Here is a 24,328-nt window from a genome sequence, read left to right as displayed (position 1 = left end):
CGCCCCACTACGGCGAACACCCTATCGAATCTCTGACCAGGTGCAGCAGATTATGCGCCAGGAGATCGATGAGATGTTACAGCTGGGGGTGATTCGACGGTCAAAGAGCGCGTGGGCCTCACCTGTAGTTCTCGTGCCAAAGAAGGACCGGACCACCCGGTTCTGCGTGGACTACAGGGGGCTCAACGCCATTACAGCCTCTGACGCGCACCCAATGCCGCGCATCGAGGAACTGCTTGAGAAGTTAGCTGGCGCAGAATACCTGACAATAATGGATCTGAGTCGCGGATACTGGCAGATTCCCCTGAGCCCCGAGGCGCAGGAGAAGTCCGCCTTTATCACACCCTTTGGACTGTACGAGTCCACGGTCATGCCCTTCGGCATGAAGAATGCCCCTGCCACTTTCCAGCGGATGGTCAATCTCCTGCTTCAGGGACTGGAGAAGTACGCTGTGGCGTACTTAGATGACATTGCCATCTTCAGTCCCTCCTGGGATGAACACCTGCAGCATCTCGAAGAGGTGCTTGGGCGAATTCACCGAGCAGGACTGACTATCAAGCCCGGAAAGTGCCAGATGGGCATGAGGGAGGTTCACTACCTGGGGCACCGGGTAGGTGGAAACACCCTAAAGCCAGAGCCTGACAAAGTGGGCGTGATCGTGAACTGGCCCACTCCCAGGAACAAGAAACAGGTGATGTCCTTCCTGGGCACTGCAGGGTACTATAGGCGCTTCGTGCAGCACTATAGTAGCCTGGCAAAACCTTTGACGGACCTCACCAGGAAGAAGCTACCCCACATCGTCAACTGGACAGATGGCTGTGAGGGGGCCTTCCAGGCGTTGAAAACAGCACTGTGCAATGCCCCTGTGTTGAAAGCCGTCGACAGCAGTCGACCGTTCTTGGTACAGACTGACGCCAGTGAGTTTGGCCTTGGTGCTGTGCTCAGCCAGGTTGACTCGGAGGACCAAGAGCACCCCGTGTTGTACCTGAGCCGGAAACTTTTGCCGAGGGAAGTGGCCTACTCCACCATTGAGAAGGAGTGCCTGGCCATAGTCTGGGCCCTGCAGCACTTGCAGCCCTACTTGTACGGTCGCACCTTCACCGTGGTGACCGACCACAACCCTCTGCACTGGCTAAGCACCATGTGTGGAACCAATGGCAGGTTGCTACGCTGGAGCCTTGCCCTTCAGCAATTTGACTTCACCGTTAAACACAAAGCGGGAAAAGAGCATGGTAATGCAGATGGACTCTCCCGCCAGGGTGAACCCACGGAGGTGCGCATGGAGGCATACCGAGAGGTCCTGCCGCCGTAGCGCACGCCAAAAGGGGGAGGTGTCACGATATGGTATGAAATATCATAAGTTAGTTTTCTTGCTAGCATGCGGGGGCTAAAACCCCCCCTCTCTCTGGTTCTCTTTCCTTCCCTGTGTTTCTATCTGTCTGTGTAGAAGAGCTTGCCTTGTGGGGGAGTTTTATTGACGAAAGGTATTTACGACTAGCATAGCTGCAAGAGAAATTTGTGTTAGCAGGAACTGTTAGAGAAACTTCTAGAACGCATGGAAGGTCTTTGTTCTGTTTTTGGAAGATATTATGCAAACCGTTTAAGTTACGAACACCAAAATATATCGTCATAATCACACTCGGAGGATCTACGCATCACTCTAATCACAGGCTTGTAGCTCCATCTGGTACAGAGGTAGGGATTTCTCTGTCAGTGTGCGTGACAAATAGGACATATTTGATCTCATCGGAATGCCCACGATACTATGAGATGAACGATGGGTATGGTGCGATTATTTTATGTTCTGTAGCGAAGTTACGGGCATCAGATATATTTAATGCCCAGTTAGTGAAACCAAAGAGGTAGGAGGAGTTGGAAAACCAAGCCCTTTCTGTGAGGTCACAGACTGTAGGTTTTAAGTGCTGGCAGGCATCCAAGAGAGCAGAGTTGTGAGTTTTTACCTGAAGCGACCAGACTGCGAGTGCCAATGCACTGGGATAGATGGAAAGCTCCTAGCCTGTTGCCTGCAATGCAATGATCTGAGAAATGTGAGTGTTATCTTTTCTTCATTTAATCCTTTTATTTTTATAATTACCTTGTACATATTTACAATTGTCTCATTTGTAACATCTTTGTAAAATATTTTATAAACACTGCCTAAAAATCATTTATGGGGTATACTCTTTAATACTAGTTCGTTCTTCCTGCCCTAAACCGTACCCTGTCTCTGAAGGGAATTACGCTACTGTTTTGGGGGTTAGCAGCCGAACCCGTTTAATCGGCGCTGGTGGCAGCTTACCGTGTGCCGGCTGTTGGGGGGTCACTGTAGCGACTGCGGCTTGATAATTATTGTTCCTGCCTGAGTGGGAGTAGTTATCGCGTTGCTGTAGTGCGCCCAATAGCCAGTACATAGCAGGCAGCCTTTCTGGCGACTAATTACCCCAGGTGCAGTACCTAATCTGACCTGAGAGTAAGGGGGGCGCCAGAGAGCTGCAAGTGTTAAGTGGAACTGTAAGCGGGATAGACACAAATCCCTGCAGTTCATGGTATATTGAAGAGCAGTGGGATACCTAAAATAAGCCCCTGCTGTAAACAAGAGGTCAATAGCCTCGTGTGTGTTTTTTCATCACATTGTGGCAGTGGAGGGATAACTAGGATAAGCCCCCCTGCACATGTGATAGCCGTCTGCTGGTCTAAGGTCACCCCAATCCGTGACATATTGTAGGCAGCGGCTGAGGGATCTTGACAGTCACGGTGTGAATCGTGACACTACTGCTGGTTGCATATATAAACCTATACATATTTCACCACACTATCAAAAACCAAAAAAGATTGTGTGAGGGTCTTGATAGTTTTGGGAACCCAACATGAAATAAAAAAACACTTAAAAAATACTTTTGTCATGATCCATGTCGGGGTTTGCTTCTTGCTTTTCGTTCCCCAGCCTGGTTATGGTGGGGTTAACCTCTCCTGCCTTTGTTTGGTTCATGGGTGTCTATTTTTTGGTGCCATTCCAGGTAGCATTTGTCAATGATAGTTCCAGTCCCTGGCTTGAACAGCTGACCCTAGCGATCCTTCTGCCTCTGATTACCCGTATTTGTGCCTGACCCGTTCCCTGTCCTTGACCCTGTGTGTGTTTGGTGGGCCCCTATAGTGTATGACTTGGCTTGAATTCTGAACCCTGCCTCCTGCTTTCCAGCTCTGTTACTACGTTTCCCGTCTGGCTTTGACTTTTTGGCTCGTACCCCGACTACGTCTTCTGTGTCACACTTTGGATCCCGCTCTCCTGTCTGGTTCTGATTTCTGGCTGGTCTCTGACCACGTGCATTGCTGTGACCTCTGGTACTTCGTCTTTCTGTTTGTTGTTGACCGGCCTGTCTGACTACTCTGCCGCATCCTAGTGGCGCTCCGTGCTCTGCACTGTGGTTCTACACGGTGAGTGCTACCTTTTCCCCCTACCTGTGCCTCCTGGTGGAGGTTGCTTGCACCTGCCTTGCAGTTGCATTACAACTTTTAATAATTTTGTCTAAAAGTCAAAATACCACAATAATTTCTAAAAAAAAGTAGGTATAGGGTCTTGGATTGATGCTTACAAGGAAGTCATCTGCTAGGATGGAGCAACAAAATTGACATATTAATTTGAAAATAATAGACCAAAAGTATATTTGGAAAAAATCTTCGGAGGATAGAATGTGCATTACCGTATATGAATCCCTTCCTAACAACGGAGGTTGGCACCCTGGATTACGCATTGGCGCCCCAGCTCCACGTTTGCTGACCTTCCCTGGCCCTACCAGGACCCCTTAACAAAGCCACCACCAAAAACCACAGTGCTGAAGTGCAAAACAACTTATTTGTCTATTCCTAGGACATACTGAGCCGTGCGGACAATAAGGCTCAGTATTTAAAGGAAAATGCTGATCATAAAAGTGTAACTCTCATAGGCTTTCGAAACAGAGCAGCAGCAATATTCCTGACCCAGTGTAATAAACAGGTGGGGTAAAAAGAGGGAGAGGTAACTACTAGTGATGAGCGAGTGTACTCGTTGCTGGGCTTTTCCAGAGCACGCTTGGGTGACCTCCGAGTATTTATGACTGCTCGGAGATTTAGTTTTCATCCCGGCAGCTGAATGATTTACATCTGTTAGCCAGCCTAAGTACATGTGGGGGTTGCCTGGTTGCTAGGGAATCCCCACATGTAATCAAGCAGGCTAGTAGCTGTAAATCATTCAGCTGCTGTGATGAAAACTAAATCTCTGAGCAGTCATAAATACTCGGAGGTCAGCTGAGCATGTTCTGGAAAACCTGAGCATCGAGTATACTCGCTCATCACTAGTAACTACACAGCAATGCAAAGGCAGAGACAATATTCAGTCACCAAATGAACATAGATAGTCCCAAAGGTACGATGGCATCATAATCCCCAAAGCACATGTGTCATGATCCAGACCTGGTTTTGAGTCCTGCTTCCCCTTTTCCCGGTCTGATCATGTCAGGGGTTAACTTTTCTCAGCCTCAGTCTGGTTTCAGGTTCTGCTGTTTATCTCTGCTGCATCCTTCATATGGTGTCAGTTATAGTTCGGCCTACGGCGTGTGTAGCTGACTCTGGTATATCCTGATTAGTCCTGCTGCGTTAGCTGCCTAAACACGTGTCTCTGTTTTCCCCTATGCCCGTCTAGACTCAATGTTTCCCTTTTATGTATTTACTCCCTGGTTTTGACTTGGCTTGTAGCCTGACCTGCTTCTGTCTTCTGTCTTTGGCTTATCCGTTCCTGGCTGTTGCTGACCTTTTGGCTTGTCTCTGACTCTGTGTTTTGTCTTTTCCTTTGGTACTGCGCTACTGACTTTATCGACCCGGCTTGTCTGACTTTCCTGCTGCCACCTAGTGGTAGCCTCACTGTTGCACGACAGGTCTGCTTTGTCTAGGTGCAGCCCTACTTCCACTCTATAGCCATCTAGTGGAGCTTGCACCGACCTGCATTGCAGCAGCGTGACAACATGGATTCCTTAGAAGGCAGCGAAGTACCCAACAATAGTAAATTCACACTTGTCTCAAAAGCAGCAGCATAGAGACCAGTAGTAATTATACACTTACACTTATAATTAAGGTCTCCATAGTTATGACATGTTTCCTGGTTAGGGGCCACACAGATGTGTTTCGCCCCTGTGCTGAGCCCATCGCTGCGCCTCTGCGGACACGTCTTTCTCAGTTTAGCATGTGCCTCACAGACATAAAGCTTCGGGAAATTACTTTCTCAGATTTGAATCTCAGCAAATTGAAAACCGTAAGTTTCACATGATCCATTTTGGTGTTATTTAGACTTCTGCCTCAAGAACGATGTAATGTCTCCTTCCTGCACCCGAGAAAAACATCAATTTGCCTCTAAAATGTCAATTTTTTTTGTTTGTGCCGCTTTCATCATTTGTGGCTTTTATTTCTGTTGCAAATTCATTTCCATTTTATTTTTTTTATTTTTTTTAAAAAGGTAGAAAAAAACGGAAATGTAAATGGAATATTTATTGTAAGTGCTTGGTAAGAGGCGCTCCCGCCTCGCGGTGCCGCCACCAATTATCAAATTGTTACCTGAGAACAGCCGTGACATTTAGAAGAAAATAACCCCCTCGGGTTCCTTGATGGATCTTCTCTGTGATTCCCGCGGTGTGCCGCACTAACAGACACGCCGTCGCGCAGGTCTCACCTCCGTATCACTCAGACAATATCGTCCTAAAGAACTTTTTTGTATAAATCAAGTTTATTGAAGCAAATGAGCAATACAGAAATGGAACAACGCTGGAACACAGTTGTTAAAATCAATAGAATACAACCCACAATTCAAACTAGAAGAGAAAGTCCCAGCGATTTCCAGGTGCTATTGGCCAATGCCAATGATATCACTTTTGATTTAGCAATAATAACTTTCATTATTGAAACATGGAAACAACAACGAAGGAAATGATGCATTACTAACTATATTTAGTCGTTTATTTTAGTAGAGAATGTCACTAAGTAGAAAAGGTAGTTAGAAAGGGAGAAAGTTAAAGAAAGGAAAAAAGGAGGAAAAAAGAAGGAAATGCGGGTAGAGAATGGAGAGTACGGTAAGTACGGGGAATGCGACCCCCCCCCCCCCCCCCCGGGTGGGCCCCAATCCCCGTTTGGCGGTGGAAAAGTCAGTATATCGCTGATATTGGTTTTAAGCCATAATAGTAGGTTAGGGTAGAGGGGCAGCAACCAATTTGTGAACGCATCTAGAGCGGTTTCAGATGTAGGTTAGGATCCAGACAGCCACACGTCCAGCTCTGAGGTCTCCCTGAACACAATCCACGGAGCCCAAATGTTATAAAATTTCTCAGAATCCCCAGTGGATTGGCTTATCAATTGTTCCATTCTGTATATGTTGTTTAATCGGAGCATGAGGGGTAACGATCCTGCTTCCAATATCGGGGAATCAAGTTCCTGACAGCCGCTAGAAAATGTCTGAGAAGACTCCTCCTAAACCCAGAGATCGATAGGTCACACAGAGACAAAAGGGCTAGTTCCACCGTGGGCTGTATTTTGCGGATGGATAATTTATTATGAAGATCAAAGACTAACATCCAAAGTTTCTTTATGGGCGGGCACTCTCACCAGACATGAACATATGTCCCCTTTTCTGTTGCACATCTCCAACAGATATCTGTGATCACCGGGAACATAGCATGAACTTGGCAGGGGCATCTATACCACCTCGACAGAACCTTGTAGCTCCTCTCCTGTGATACAGCAGACAACGAGGTCCTAAAAGTAAACAATAAAATCTTGTCCCTCTCCTCCTGAGACAAAGTCATCCCCAAGTCACTCTCCCATCTCGAAAAAAACGTTGGAAAATCATATGTTGGAGTTTGCCTCTCCTGAAAAAGGTTATATAACAAGGAGACCTTGTGGATCGGGGGCTCCTTAGCAAGACAAATTTTCTAGAAAGGGGTCAGCGCCCCCATGGACTTGTTGAGTTTGAATGTCGTGCTTATGAAGCTTTTTAACTGCTCATAGAAGAACCATGAGCCCTCAGGAGGTTCCCCCCCTGGTAAATTTCGTGTAGGGGCTTAATACCCGACTGGTTTATGAAGTCAAATATAATGGGCTTTGAAGCCCTGTTCTTACTCAGGAAGGTTTCCCTACGGAGTCCTGCAGGGAAGTGAGGATTATCATATATTGGGGTTAGTGGTTCCGGGGCTGTAGAGGTTATTATGTTCTTACCACTCTGCCGGACAAATAGGAGCATGTTTCAGGTCATAAAGGGAAGGTCAGACCCCCCCTCCCTCCTCTTGTGTTCCATAGTATCGTCTGAGGATCCCCGCCAACAAGATCGCCCTCCAGGCCAACCTTATTATTATTTCTACTGTGGTATAAGTCCAAGATGCCGGTACCGATTGAGGCACGGCTATAGACTAGGAAATCCGGTAGGCCAATTCCCCCCACTCTCTTGGATCTGCTTACTACAAAATATGATATTTGTGATCTGGTGTGGGACCAGACCAGTCGGATGACCGCTTTCTTAAGTCGCGAGAAGAAGGATGCAGGAAGGTATAATGGGATTGTCTGGAAATAATATAAAAGACGTGGCAATAAGTCCATTTTAATTACGTTGACTCTACCAAACCAGGACAATTGAAGCTTATGCCACCTCTCCAGGTCCAGCTCCGCTTTTTGTAACGCTGTTTTAAAGTTTGCGTCGTACAATCCGGAGGTTTTGGCTGTTATCTTGACCCCTAGATACGGAAGTGAATCAAAGCGCCACCCAAACGGGAAGGAGGCGCGCAACCGACCCACCTCAGATAGTGATAATGATATATTTAAGACAATAGATTTGTGGGAATTAATTTTGAAATTGCTTAGATGTCCAAATTTCGTTAATTCTGATATAATATTGGGTATACTAGTTATAGGGGAAGTAATATATAAAAGGATATCATCGGCAAAAAGCGCCAACTTGTGCTACTGTGATCTTAGTTTAACTCCTCTGATAGAGGGGTTATATCGTATGGCGGTGGCCAGGTATTCCATCGACAGGATGTAAAAGAGAGGGGAAAGCGGGCACCCCTGCCTTGTGCCATTCCTGATTGCAAACGCGTCCAAAAGGGTGCCGTTTACTTTTACCTGGGCGCTAGGAGAGGCATATAAGGCTTTAATTCTATGCAACATGTTTTCCCCCAAGCCAATCCCCCTCAAGGCCTGGAATAAAAACTCCCAGTGCACCCGGTCGAAGGCCTTTTCGGCATCAATCGACAGAATGCACATAGGATCTCCTCCCTCCCGCCCCGCCCTGTCTATTAAAGAGATGGTCCGTATGGTGTTGTCCCGCGCCTCCCTACCCGGGACAAAACCCACCTGATCCTGATTTATCACGTCCGGGAGGAGAGGACTCAGTCTATTTGCAATCATTTTTGCATAGATTTTTACGTCTAAATTTATTAGGGATATTGGACGATAATTATTACACGACGAGGGATCCTTATCTGGTTTTGGTAAGACCGCGATGTGGGCGGCTAGAGCCTGAGGAGGAAAGGAACCGCCGGAGGAAATAGAATTGCACATTGCAAGAAAGATAGGGCTCAATGATGTGGAGAATGATTTATAAAAACCCGCTGAGTATCCATCTGGACCTGGGCTTTTCCCCTGCTTCAGATCTTTGATAGTTTCCGATACCTCTTCCAATGTAAACTCCCTTTCTAAATCCAGGACCTTATCTCCCGCGTAGTGTGTCTAAAGAACTTTTTTATTTTTGGTGCTAAGTTTCCAACAGTTTCTGATTTTGTTCTCTTTTATTTTATCTCCTCTTCTTTCAGGAGCCATGACTTTTTTATTTGTTCGTCGACCACATTTTTGTGATTTTTTTTGAGAAACAAGTTGTAATTTAAGACACAATCAATCTTAATTTTAACAGGCAGCGTAGTGAAAAATGGAAAAAAAAATCCACGTGCGGTGGAATGGTGAAAAAGATAGCATTGCCGTAGTTTTCTATGTTCTTTTTACAAACATTCAAAATCATTAAAAAAAATAAAAAAACAGCAGAGGAGCCAAGGTGCACTGACAAACCACTCCCTCGCCATTACTTCTCCTGCCGACAGGAAGGTGTCATATACGTATAAACAAGTATCAGAGAACAATTTGTCACATCCTACTCTGGTCCTTTTATAAGAGCGATTCTTTCCTACTCTGATTCTTTTATCAGAGTGATTCTTCATATCCTCCTCTGATCCTTTCATCAGAACGATTCTTCACATACTCCTCTGATCCTTTCGTCAGAACGATTCTTCACATACTCCTCTGATCCTTTCATCAGAATGATTCTTCACATCCTCCTCCGATTCTTTCATCAGAGCAATTTTTCACATCCTCCTCTGATACTTTCATCAAATTGATTCTTCATATCCTCCTCTGTGTAACATCAGTGCAAGTGCCACTGCATAGTCTCTCCTTCCCCTTCATACAAGGACGCCGACATAGTCACCCCCGACTGCGCAGTGACCTCCCCATCTCCTAGCATGTCTTCTGCTTATTGTGCATGCTGCACAGTTGCCCATGGTGCATGTGCATACTGTTTTTAAAGGGACAGCATACACCTGAAAATGACTCTCAGCCAATGGCTGGGAGGCATCTAGTATAAAAGGCACCCTCCCCTTTAGGAAGGTGCCTGAGAAATCCCTGTAGCTTCCCTACACCTCATGTGTGTGCAATTGTATGTTTCCAGGTCCCCGACCTAAACTAGTGAAGTTACTTAATTACCCGGAAGCTGTTCCCGTATTCCTGGATAGTTTGTACGTTACCCTAAAGCCACTCCAGCAATACCTGAACCCTGCGGTACATGAACCATGAAGCCACACCTGCAGTACCCGAACCCTAAGGCTGAATCTGCAGTACCTGAACCCTGAAGCTTCATCTGCAGTACCTGAACACTGAATCTTTATCTGCGGTACCTGAACCCTGAAGCCGCATCTGCCGTACCTGAACCCTGAAGCCGCATCTGCCATACCTGAACCCTGAAGCCGCATCTGTCGTACCCGAACCCTGAAGCCGCATCTGCCGTACCTGAACCCTGAATCTTCATCTGCGGTACCTGAACCCTGAAGCCGCATCTGCCGTACCTGAACCCTGAAGCCGCATCTGCCATACCTGAACCCTGAAGCCGCATCTGCCGTACCTGAACCCTGAAGCCGCATCTGCCGTACCTGAACCCTGAAGCCGCATCTGCGATACCTGAACCCTGAAGCCGCATCTGCTGTACCTGAACCCTGAAGCCGCATCTGCGGTACCTGAAGCCGCATCTGCTGTACCTGGACCCTGAAGCTTTATCTGCGGTACCTGAACCCTGAAGCCGCATCTGCCATACCTGAACCCTGAAGCCGCATCTGTCGTACCTGAACCCTGAAGCCGCATCCGCCGTACCTGAACCCTGAAGCCGCATCTGCCGTACCTGAACCATGAAGCCGCATCTGCGGTACCTGAACCCTGAAGCCGCATCTGCTGTACCTGAACTCTGAAGCAGCATCTGCCGTACCTGAACCCTGAAGCCGCATCCGCCGTACCTGAACCCTGAAGCCGCATCCGCCATACCTGAACCATGAAGCCGCATCTGCGGTACCTGAACCCTGAAGCCGCATCTGCCGTACCTGAACCCTGAAGCCGCATCTGCCGTACCTGAACCCTGAAGCCGCATCTGTCGTACCTGAACCCTGAAGCCGCATCCGCCGTACCTGAACCCTGAAGCCGCATCCGCCGTACCTGAACCCTGAAGCCGCATCTGCCGTACCTGAACCATGAAGCCGCATCTGCGGTACCTGAACCCTGAAGCCGCATCTGCTGTACCTGAACTCTGAAGCAGCATCTGCCGTACCTGAACCCTGAAGCCACATCCGCCGTACCTGAACCCTGAAGCCGCATCTGCCGTACCTGAACCATGAAGCCGCATCCGCCGTACCTGAACTCTGAAGCAGCATCTACCGTACCTGAATCCTGAAGCCGCTCCAGCAGTACTTAAACCCTGTAGCCACACAGGTGGTATCTGAAGCCTGTAACCACACCTGCGGTACCTGAACCCTGAAGCTTCATTTGCGTTACCTGAATCCTGAAGTCGCACCTGCGGTACCTGAACCCTGAAGCCGCAACTGCAGTACCTGAACCCTGAAGCCATATCTGTAGTACCTGAACCCTGAAGCTACACCTGCGGTACCTGAACCCTGAAGCCACATCTGTGGTACCTAACCCTGAAGCCGCAACTGCAGTTCCTGAACCCTGAAGCCACACCTCCAGTACCTGAACCCTGAAGCCACATCTGCAGTACCTAACTCTGAAGCCGCACCTTCGGCACCTGAACCCTGAAGCCGCACCTGCAGTACCTGAACCCTGAAGCTGCACTTGCAGTACCTGAACCCTGAAGCCACACCGGCAGACCATGAACCCTGTAGCCACACCGGCGGTACCTGAACCCTGTAACCACACCTGCGGTACCTCAACCCTGAAGCTTCATCTGCGGTACCTGAATCCTGAAGTCGCACCTGCGGTACCTGAACCCTGAAGCCGAATCTGCAGTACCTGAACCCTGAAGCTTCATCTGCGGTACCTGAATCCTGAAGCCGCATCTGCGGTACCTGAACCCTGAAGCCGCATCTGCAGTACTTGTACAAAGAAGCCGCATCTGCAGTACCTGAACCCTGAAGCTGCACTGTGGAGAGTGATACTACGTTCGGAGGCAAAGAAGGATAACTGCATCCAGGTATTACAAACATGCAACACAGTCACACTCCAGGCCACCAGGGGGAGCCTTTGATCCTATTTACTTGGTTACTCCCCACATATATATAACTGGTAGTTTGGAGGGAAAGGGAGTTCAGTTCCTGTCAGAGAAACAGAGAGGAAGGAAACAGAAAGATGTGCTAGAGAGAGATTGCCAGAAGGAAGCTTGGAACATCAGCTGAGGCGGAGCTGGTACGATAGGAGAATAGCTGAGCAGACGTGGGAGTCTGCAGCTCCTGGCAGCAAGAGGAAACTGAGAAGGAAAGAACATCAGCTCAGAAAGTTCCAGACAGTAGTCTGAGGAGGACAGAGGGTCCACGGAGCTGTGCATGCCCTAAGAGCTGCAGCTCCCACAAAGAGACATTGGAAGGCTGAATTGTAGCAGCGAGCGTGAAGGAAGTCAAAGCAAAGGAGACTATACCAGAAGGGGATCAGCCCCGCTCAAGCTGTTTCCTTCTGAAGCGCAAAATCCCGGTAGCTGGAACACCGAGGGAGGGAGTAAGGACCTCTACGCCTTATTTCAGAGACCGGCAGGACAGCTAATTACAGGTTACCTGTCCGCACCTACACCCAGGAGGCACGGTGACACCCCACAGAGCCGGGTTATCTAAGAGACCCTATAAACAGGCTCAAGTCACCAGTCATACGGGTTTTGTCCTATCCTATACGGGGGACAGAGAGAGCGAAACAGCACACCTGTGAGACCCTTATGTGAAGCCATAGGCAGTAAGGGACTACGCCACTACAGCGCAAGGGAAGGCTACTGATTTCCACCTGGACAAGGGAACTCTGGACTTGCCTCCAAACCGGCCGGACTCTGCCTGCCCTATGATCTGGTGCTCTGAACTGTAGATGCTGAAGTCTTCAGTAAAGGTAAAGAGACTGCAACCTTGTGTCCTCGTTCTTCACTGCGCCTCTCACCATCCACCATCTACACACCGGGAAGCCCTGGGGACATACTTCACCTGTGGGAAGGTATACCATCTAGCTGCCATATCATCACCCCAGCGGACCCCTTAAAGCAGCGTCGGTCACCCTGACCGAATACCACAGGTGATGTCACGAACATAAACGCTATCCCTTTAAAGACCTTTCCCTTTTATACGGACCTCCCAGGGCCATGGACCAGGTAGCAGCCACCGTGACATCCCCCTGTAAAGTATTGGACCCGGTACTGAGTATCCCCTTGCCCTGACGGGGCGCTCCAGCACCTGCGGTACCTGAACCCTGAAGCCGCATCTGCGGCACCTAACCCTAAAGTCGCAACTGCAGTCCTTGAACCCTGAAGCACCATCTGCAGTACCTGAACCCTGAAGCCGCACCGGCAGTACCTGAACTCACACCTGCAGTACCTGAACCCTGAAGCCGCACCGGCAGCACCTGAACTCACACCTGCAGTACCTGAACCCTGAAGCCACACCTGCAGTACCTGAACTCACACCTGCAGTACCTGAACCCTGTAACCACACCTGCAGTACCTGAACCGTGTAACCACACCTGCGGTACCTGAAGCCGCACCTCCAGTACCTGAACCCTGTAGCCACACCGGCGGTACCTGAACCCTGAAGCGGTTCCAGCAGTACCTGAACCCTGAACCCACACCTGTGGTACCTGAACCCTGAAACCACACCTCCAGTACTTGAACCCTGTATCCACACCTGCGGTACCTGAACCCTGAAGCCACACCTCCAGTACCTGAACCCTGTAGCCACACCGACGGTACCTGAACCCTGAAGCGGTTCCAGCAGTACCTGAACCCTGAACCCACACCAGCAGTACCGGAACCCTGAACCCACACCTGCGGTACCTGAACCCTGAAGCCACACCTCCAGTACCTGAACCCTGTATCCACACCTGCGGTACCTGAACCCTGAAGCCGCATCAGCGATACCTGAACCCCGAAGCCATTTGAGCAGTACCTGAACCCTGTAGCCACCTGCAGTACCTAAACTCTGAAGCTGCTACTGTCCAGTGTTTCCGAGTCATTCTGTCTAAACAGTCTGCCTGTGACACTGAGTCTGTGACCGTGACTGCTATCCTGTCCCTTTGGGGTGTGAGGCAGTGACTGATGTTGCATGTGAGGGTCACTGTATGTTCCCCCCAGGATGCACACAGAGGCATATGAGGCCATGAGAGGGCGTTGCAGTCACTCCGCCCTCCACCAGGTGGTGATTTTAATTACAGCAGGTCCCTACTTACCCATAAATGCAGGCACTGCTGACAGGTGTCCACATTCACCCAGGAATTCAGTCATCAGCCTTAGAGAGGTGTTCACACAGGTCAGGGACCCATCAAGCTGAGACCACCTTGACGTTGGTTGTTGGGCACATAATATTTGGCCAAATTTTATGCTAATCGTCTCATATTTTTTCCTAATCCTCCAAAGCCGTATTGCTATTCAAATTTCACATATTCCAAATTGACATGCATTAGCATGATAGAGTGCAACCTTTTTTTAGTATAAAGCGAGTATAGGATTTGGACATGCTGGTTGTCCAAGGCAGATTTAGGGAAAACCTGCTCTGGGCTTTTGTGTTGAAACAAACTACAGGACGGTAGTGGTGCAGTCCGCTTCATTCCATGTTGGGTTTTCCATGTGGCAGAAGGCCACAGATTCAAGTTCAAAACCCTGCAGTATGGGGTTTGGGTGTCAGGTTCAGAGTCAGTGTTAGTCTGCTGTTGGCAGGAGTACAGAGCAGAAGGCTCTGCAGAGCTCCATCTGTGTAAGGCAACACAGGCGTGCAGAGCCAAGCAGCCAAGCCAGATGGAAGGCCTGGTACCCACAGCGTACACAGCGGTGCAGTCGCCCACAGTAACTGGTCTCAGGAGGAGGACTGGCATGTTTTTAGCCGCAATCCAGAGCATATGGTTCCCGGCTGCGATCTGGAGAATATTGTGTACTGTGTAATGCTGTGAATAGAACATTAACTCGGCGGTGCAGTCGCCCATGGCAACCGGTCAGAGTTGGACTGGCGTGTTTAGTGACTGTAATCCAGAGGATATGTGCCCGGCTTTGAACCGAACGTGGACTGTCCTGTTTTCCGGCTGCGATTCGGAGGATATCATGTGCTGTGTTTATATGAGTTGAACATTAAAGAGATGTTTTACATTGATCTTTGCTGGATCACTGCCCAGTGTGCTACCGCTGCACTACAGGGGTCATCAGCTGCATTCAGAAGGACTGCCTAGGGGTGATACCTGGTGGCTACCCGCAGCTCAAGCCTCCTGACTCCACCATCAGGAGCTCCAGTGAAAACCAGGTAGCAGCTTAGCTACGCCCCTCCAAGGTAAGCCCGTCCTCATGGTCCAGTGGGTCCACGATCTAAATGTGTGACACTCTGATCCTCTCATCAGAACAATACTTCGCATTCTGCTCTGATCTTTTCATCAGAATTATTCTTTACATCCTTTTCGATCTTTTCATGAGAACGATTCTTCACCTCCTCCTCTGATCCTTCCATCAGAATGATTCTTTACCTCCTCCTCTGATCCTTTCCTTGATGAATTGTTTATATCTTCACCATTCTTGGTATAATGTCTTCAAAGCTGCACCAGAAGACATCACAAATTCCTCGGTTTCTGAAATCTTTGCCCCAGTTAGTCCAGCAGCACTGACTAGGAGATGCTCCAGTATGTTCCAGTCTCTCCAATTTCACATAATAATGTGGATTTATTCTGACACTGATCACTGGATTTTATACTGCTCTCCGAGGTCACTGGGATAATTTCCAAGAAAGCGTCAATTGTCAAGGGGCCCGTGTCTCTAGCAAAGGGGCCACTCAGAGCATGTCCACATTGTGTGTCGGGAAAGTTATTGCCCTTGAGTTTAGGTTAGTGGTTACAGCAGGGGCATCACTAAATAGAGGGCAGTTGGGGCCCGTGCCCGGGGCGTGGGATCCTGTGCAAACAAGTTACTGTGCTTGACCAGGAAACAGGTCCAAGGCAACAACTTAACCTTTGCTGAACGGTGAGGGAAAGTCTAAATTCTGTACCGGGACGGAGCTGAGAGCCGACTAGGGCTCCATGAAAGGCAAGTGAGCAGGATGAAGCTGGGAGAGAAGCTGTGGGTTTGGATCCTACGATCAATGCAGCTTTGGCCCCTGGGGGGTGGCACCAAGACACTTAGTCCCACCCCTGCTTATGCCAGTGACTGTATGGCAGAGAAGTCCTGCGGCTATGGTGAATGGTTATATAAGCCTTTCAAAGGGTTAATCAGTGGGTTCAGTGATGTATACTGCATTGTAGGAAGGGGTTAATATCAGATATTTGGCGCTGGCGCCCGCTCCCTGGATTCTGGCCGCTTCTTCAATTTTTCATCTCCCCATTAAACACATTTCCCTTTTTCTCGCTGTTTGCATAATCAGCGCCTCGTGATGGGACCTGGAAGGATTCCCTCCACTCCAGCGGTGATTTGGCCGCAGCCCACGCCTCCGAACGCTGCCCGGGTCTTATGATGTTGTTGCTTTGTAATGCGCCCCCTCCTCCCTGCAGTTTGTGTTATGTGTAGTATAAACATTGCAGTTCTGGGCCCGGAGTCCGCGGCGGGTCATTAGAGACCGGTGATCGCCACATAACAGGACGCAGATTTACGGAGCCGCTCGATGCCAGTCCGGTGCCCAGATCCTGCCAGTTCAGCCTTTTATCCAACATAAAATTTAAAAATCCTTCACAATGATAATAAAATGCAGAGAATGGAGGTGTCACCGCCAAACCGAGCTCATATAATACTGACACATGGCGCTGAGAGGCAGGAGAGAAGCTGGATGGCACCCGAGCGCCAATTCTAAAGAGAGGACACCTGTGGCAGATGCCATCTAAAGGGGCAACCAGAGCAAGCACAAAGGAGGCGTTAAAGGGGCAAAGAAGCTACAGTCACCTTACTGGATCCATGTGGCAGTATTATGTGGCCACTGCAGGACAATACTATGTAAATACTATAGGAAAGTATTATGTAGGTACTTTATGGCAATAGTATTTGAGGACGTTATGTGGGCTCAGTAATAAAGTATCACTTAGATGTACAGTAGAGTATCATTTTGACACTATATGGCGGTGTTATTTGGACTGTATGTGACATTATTAAGTGGGAACTAATAAGAATAATGCGGGCGCAATATTGCAGCATTACCTAAATGCTCTATGGTGGTGTTATATCTACTATATGGCAATATTATATGAGCTCACTAATAAACTACTTAAGATAAAGCATAATTCTCACCTCTTAGAATTATGTAGGTACTGTAAATAGATGTATATGTAATAATAATAATCTTTATTTATATAGCGCCAACATATTCCGCAGCGCTTTACAGTTTAACAGTTTCAAACACAACAGTCATAGGTAACATTAACAATACAATAATTAAAGCAAAATACGACGCCCCTGCTCGTGAGAGCTTACAATCTACAGTGAGGTGGGGGAGATACAAGGTAGAGGTGTGTATTTACAATGATGTATTTATAATGGTGGTCCGGCCATCTTCAGGGGGTGGGGGGTAGATGAGATAGTGAATGGGCCACACACACACAAACATAAAATGACTGGAACGTGGTAGGCCGCTCTGAGCAAATGTGTTTGAGGGAGCGCCTAAAGCTATGCAAGTTGTGGATAGTCCTAATATCTTGGGGAAGAGCATTCCAGAGGATTGGCGCAGCACGGGAGAAGTCTTGGAGTCGGGAGTGGGAGGCACGGATTAGTGCAGAGCGCAGAGGTCGGTTTGGCTGATAGACAGAAATGAGGGTGGAGATGTAAGGCGGTGCCGCACTGTGGAGAGCTTTGTGGGTGAGGACAAAATACGTCAGTATTATGTGGGTACTATACACATTATGTGGGCTGTATATGGCAGTATTATGTGGGTACTATATACACTGCTCAAAAAAATAAAGGGAACACTTAAACAACAGAATCTAACTCCAAGTAAATCAAACTTCTGTGAAATCAAACTGTCCACTTAGGAACAACACTGACTGACAATCAATTTCACATGCTGTTGTGCAAATGGAATAGACAACAGGTGGAAATTATTGGCAATTATCAAGACCCCCTCAATAAAGGAGAGGTTCTGCAGGTGGGGACCACAGACCACATCTCAGCACCAATGCTTTCTGGCTGATGTTTTGGTCACTTTTGAATGTTGGTTGTGCTTTCACACTTGTGGTAGCATGAGACGGACTCTACAACCCACACAAGTGGCTCAGGTAGTGCAGCTCATCCAGGATGGCACATCAATGCGAGCTGTGGCAAGAAGGTTTGCAGTGTCTGTCACTGTAGTGTCCAGAGGTTGGAGGCGCTACCAGGTGACAGGCCAGTACACCAGGAGACATGGAGGGGGCCGTAGGAGGGCAACAACCCAGCAGCAGGACCGCTACCTCCGCCTTTGTGCAAGGAGGAACAGGAGGAGTCCTGCAAAATGACCTCCAGCAGGCCACAAATGTGCATGTGTCTGCACAAACGGTTATAAACCGACTACATGAGGATGGTCTGGGCATTTGCCACAGAACACCAGGATTGGCAACTTCACCACTGGCACCCTGTGCTCTTCACAGATGAAAGCAGGTTCACACTGAGCACATGTGATAGACGTGACAGAGTCTGGAGACTCCGTGGAGAGCGATCTGCTGCCTGCAACATCCTTCAGCATGACCGGTTTGGCAGTGGGTCAGTAATGGTGTGGGGTGGCATTTCTTTGGAGGGCTGCACAGCCCTCCATGTGCTCGCCAGAGGTAGCCTGACTGCCATTAGGTACCGAAATGAGATCCTCAGACCTCTCGTGAGCCCATATGCTGGAGGGGTTGGCCCTGGGTTCCTCCTAATGCAGGACAATGCCAGACCTCATGTGGCTGGAGTGTGTCAGCATTTCCTGCAAGATGAAGGCATTGAAGCTATGGACTGGCCCGCCCTTTCCCCAGACCTGAATCCGATTGAACACATCTGGGACTTCATGTCTCCCCCATCCACCAAGGTCACGTTGCACCACAGACTGTCCAGGAGTTGGTGGATGCTTTAGTCCAGGTCTGGGAGGAGATCCCGCAGGAGACCATCCGCAGCCTCATCAGGAGCATGAGCAGGCATTGTAGGGAGGTCATACAGGCACGTGGAGGCCACACACACTACTGAGCATCATTTCCTTGTCTTGAGGCATTTCCAATGGAGTTGGATCAGCCTTTAACTTCATTTTCCACTTTGATTTTGCGCATCATTCCAACTCCAGAGCTCCATGGGATATTAGTTGTGATTTAAGGTTTTATTGCTCTCAACACATTCCACTACGTAATCAATAAAGATTTACAACTGGAATATTTCATTCATGGTGGCGCAGTGGATAACACTGCAGCCTTGCAGTGCTGGAGTCCTGGGTTCAAACCCCAAAGAGTTTGTATGTTCTCTCCGTGTTTGCGTGGGTTTCCTCCCACATTCCAATGACATACTGATAGGGAATGTAGATTGTGAGCCCCAACGGGGACAGCGATGATAATTAGGGTTGAGCGACCTTGACTTTTTTAGGGTCGAGTCATGTTTCGCGAAACCCGACTGTTGGAAAAGTCGAGTCGGGCGAAATCGGCCGATTACAGCGCAAAGTCGAGGATCGGCCGGAACACGAAACCCTATGCACGTCAATGGGTATTATTTTTTTCTCTCTCTCTCTCTCTCTCTCTCCCCTCCGTCCCAGCACAGGAAATTTCGCTTTACACATTCCAAATCGCTACTGCGCACAAGCGATAAAATGATGGGCGTGCACGCCCTAACCCCTATGTCATCACTCTGCCCACGCTCCTTCATTGGCTGAAAAAATGGCGCTAAACGCATCATACGAAACGCGACTTTGGCGCCAAGTTCGCGTACCGCATGGCCGACCCCACACAGGGATCGGGTCGGGTTTCATGAGACGCTGACTTTACCAAAAGTCGGCGACTTATGAAAATGAACGATCCGTTTCGCTCAACCCTAATGATAATGTGTGCAACCTGTAAAGCGCTGCGCTATATAAAAATAAAGATTGTTATTATTATTATTCAGTGATATCTAGGATGTGGGATTTTAGTGTTCAGTTTAATTATTTGTTCAGTGTATATTATTTGGGCTGTATATAGCAGTACTATGTGAGTACCATACATATTATGTGGGCTGTAAATGGCAAAATTATGTGGGTACTATACATATTATGTGGGCTGTATATGGCAGTATTATGTGGGTACTATATATGTTATGTGGGCTGTATATGGCAATATTATGTGGGTAATATATATATATATATATATATATATATATATTATGTGGGCTGTAAATGGCAATATTAAGTGGGTAATATATATATTATGTGGACTGTAAATGGCAGTATTATGTGGGTACTATATATTATGTGGACTGTATATGGCAGTATTATGTGGGTAATATATATATTATGTGGACTGTAAATGGCAGTATTATGTGGGTAATATATATATTATGTGGACTGTAAATGGCAGTATTATGTGGGTACTATATATTATGTGGACTGTATATGGCAGTATTATGTGGGTACCATATATATATATATATATAATGTGGGCTGTATATGGCAGTATTATGTGGGTACTATATATATTATGTGGGCTGTATATGGCAGTATTATGTGGGTACTATATATATTATGTGGGCTGTATATGGCAGTATTATGTGGGTACTATATATATTATGTGGGCTGTATATGGCAGTATTATGTGGGTACTACATATGTTATGTGGGCTGTAAATGGCAATATTAAGTGGGTAATATATATATTATGTGGGCTGTAAATGGCAATATTAAGTGGGTACTATATATATTATGTGGGCTGTGTATGGCAGTATTATGTGTGTACTATACAGATTATGTGGGCTGTAAATGGCAGTATTATGTGGGTACTATATATTATGTGGACTGTATATGGCAGTATTATGTGGGTACCATATATATATATAATGTGGGCTGTATATGGCAGTATTATGTGGGTACTATATATATTATGTGGGCTGTATATGGCAGTATTATGTGGGTACTATATATGTTATGTGGGCTGTATATGGCAATATTATGTGGGTACCATACAGATTATGTGGGCTTTATATGGCAGTATTATGTGCGTACTATACAGATTATGTGGGCTGTAAATGGCAGTATTATGTGGGTACTATATATATTATGTGGACTGTATATGGCAGTATTATGTGGGTACTATATATGTTATGTGGGCTGTATATGGCAATATTATGTGGGTACCATACAGATTATGTGGGCTTTATATGGCAGTATTATGTGCGTACTATACAGATTATGTGGGCTGTAAATGGCAGTATTATGTGGGTACTATATATATTATGTGGACTGTATATGACAGTATTATGTGGGTACTATATATATATAATGTGGGCTGTATATGGCAGTATTATGTGGGTACCATATATATATAATGTGGGCTGTATATGGCAGTATTATGTGGGTACTATATATATTATGTGGACTGTATATGACAGTATTATGTGGGTACTATATATATATAATGTGGGCTGTATATGGCAGTATTATGTGGGTACTATATATATTATGTGGACTGTATATGGCAGTATTATGTGGGTACTATACAGATTATGTGGGCTGTATATGACAGTGTCATGTGCATTCAGTAATGAAGTACTATTATATGACATATTGTGCTGGTACAGTATACTGTATATACTGTTTGAGCACTGCAGTATATAGAGGCATTATGTGAGCGGTATATGGCGCCATTATGTGGGTGCTATATATATATGTTGGATATTATATGACACTATTATGTGGGGACAATATGCTAGATAACTATAATGTACATACAGTTAGGTCCATATATATTTGGACAGAGACAACATTTTTTTAGTTTTGGTTATAGACATTACCACAATGAATTTTAAACAAAACAATTCCGATGCAGTTGAAGTTCAGACTTTCAGCTTTCATTTGAGGGTATCCACATTAAAATTGGATGAAGGGTTTAGGAGTTTCAGCTCCTTAACATGTGCCACCCTGTTTTTAAAGGGACCAAAAGTAATTGGACAGATTCAATAATTTTAAATAAAATGTTCATTTTTAGTACTTGGTTGAAAACCCTTTGTTGGCAATGACTGCCGGAAGTCTTGAACTCATGGACATCACCAGACGCTGTGTTTCCTCCTTTTTGATGCTCTCCAGGCCTTCACTGCGGTGGTTTTCAGTTGCTGGTTGTTTGTGGGCCTTTCTGTCTGAAGTTTAGTCTTTAACAAGTGAAATGCTGCTCAATTGGGTTGAGATCAGGTGACTGACTTGGCCATTCAAGAATATTCCACTTCTTTGCTTTAATAAACTCCTGGGTTGCTTTGGCTTTATGTTTTGGGTCATTGTCCATCTGTAGTATGAAACGACAACCAACCAGTTTGGCTGCATTTGACTGGATCTGAGCACACAGTATGGCTCTGAATACCTCAGAATTCATTCCTGTGTCACATCATCAATAAACACTAGTGACCCAGTGCCACTGGCAGCCATGCATGCCCAAGCCATCACACTGCCTCCGCCGTGTTTTACAGATGATGTGGTATGCTTTGGATCATGAGCTGTACCAAGCCTTCGCCATACTTTTCTCTTTCCATCATTCTGGTAGAGGTTGATCTTGGTTTCATCTGTCCATAGAATGTTCTTCCAGAACTGTGCTGGCTTTTTTAGATGTTTTTTAGCCTTTTTATTCTTGATGCTTATGAGTGGCTGCACCGTGCAGTGAACCCTCTGTAGTTACTCTCATGCAGTCTTCTCTTTATGGTAGATTTGGATATTGATCCTCCGACCTCCTGGAGATGGTTGGTCACTTGGTTGGCTGTTGTGAAGGGGTTTCTCTTCACCATGGAGATTATTCTGCGATCATCCACCACTGTTGTCTTCCGTGGGCGCCCAGATCTTTTTGCATTGATGAGTTCACCAGTGCTTTCTTTCTTTCTCAGGATTTACCAAACTGTAGGTTTTGCCACTCCTAATATTGTAGCAATTTCTCGGATGGGTTTTTTCTGTTTTCGCAGTTAAGGATGGCTTGTTTTACCTGCATGGAGAGCTCCTTTGAACTAATGTTTACTTCACAGCAAAACCTTCCAAATGCAGCACCACATCTCAAATCAACTCCAGGCCTTTTATCTGCTTAATTGAGAATTACATAACGAAGGGATTGCCCACACCTGTCCATGAAATAGCCTGGGAGTCAATTGTCCAATTACTTTTGGTCCCTTTAAAAACAGGGTGGCACATGTTAAGGAGCTGAAACTCCTAAACCCTTCATCCAATTTTAATGTGGATACCCTCAAATGAAAGCTGAAAGTCTGAACTTCAACTGCATCTGAATTGTTTTGTTTAAAATTCATTGTGGTAATGTCTATAACCAAAATTAGAAAAATGTTGTCTCTGTCCAAATATATATGGACCTAACTGTATATTATTTGGGCACTATATAGTGGTTTCTGTAGTTCTATATGGCTGCATTATCTTGGCACTATATGGCAGCAACATGTATTCTGAAATCCACACTATGTGTAAATGGCCGACAATTCCCCACTAGCCATATATAATCACTGGTAGCCCATCAGAGGCTCGTGTCGCTCAGGCTCTATAGCGTCGCCTCAGGGCTTGTTTCCACATTGTGGCCTTTTTTTGCATTTTTTTTTGCTTTTGTTTAGAAAAACACAGATTTCTACAGTTGCTTGTCGCTACATTATGAATGCAAGGTTTCACCATTGAGATTAAAGTAGGTTAACAAGGCTGCCAAAAAAAAGCGCACCAAAAATCTCACATAAAAGTGCTCCAAACACCACATAGAATTTCCACTGTAGGTTTCTGAACATAGTCTGCATTTTTCATGCAGGAAGGAAAGTTGAAAAAAGCCACGTGTGAACAAAACACAATCCTGATTAGGGATGAGCAAATCCGAACTGTAAGGCTGTGTGCCCACGTTCAGGATTTTTAGCTTTTTTTAGCGTTTTTTTCGTCGGTTATCCGCTGCAAATACGCTAAAAAAAATGCTTACATTAAGCATCCCATTATTAGAACGCATTCCGCAATTTTTGTGCCCATGCTGCTTTTTTTTCCGCAAAAAAAAGGCATCGCGGAAATAAACGCAGCATGTTCATTAATTTTGCGGAAAATCTGCGAATTTGCAGCTATATTATTGTATTGGGAAGCTCCGGAGAAAAACGCGAAAAAAGCGAGAGAAAACTGCGAAAAAAGACGTGATTAGATTTCCTGCCAAAGGAGTCCGGTTTTGATCAGGAAAATTCTGCGAACAATCCTGAACGTGGGCACAAAGCCTTAAATGTGGGGTTCGGAGCGGACACCTCGAGTCCAGTACTGACCCCGAACACGGACTTTTCACCCGATGTCTGGTTTACTGTTCGAGTTTGGTGCAGATTACTGGGCGGCCTCCCCGCTGGATCCCCGCTACTAGGACAACGTGCCATCATTACTTCTGTCACTGGAGAGGGATCACAAAACGTGTGAATACAAGTCCACGCTGGTAGAGAAACTACTGACGGCGTCCTCACCTGACAG

The sequence above is a fragment of the Ranitomeya variabilis genome, chromosome 1 (genome assembly GCF_051348905.1).
Source record: "Ranitomeya variabilis isolate aRanVar5 chromosome 1, aRanVar5.hap1, whole genome shotgun sequence".
NCBI classification, from domain to species: Eukaryota; Metazoa; Chordata; class Amphibia; order Anura; family Dendrobatidae; genus Ranitomeya; species Ranitomeya variabilis.
Note: the sequence above shows the minus strand (reverse complement) of the source record.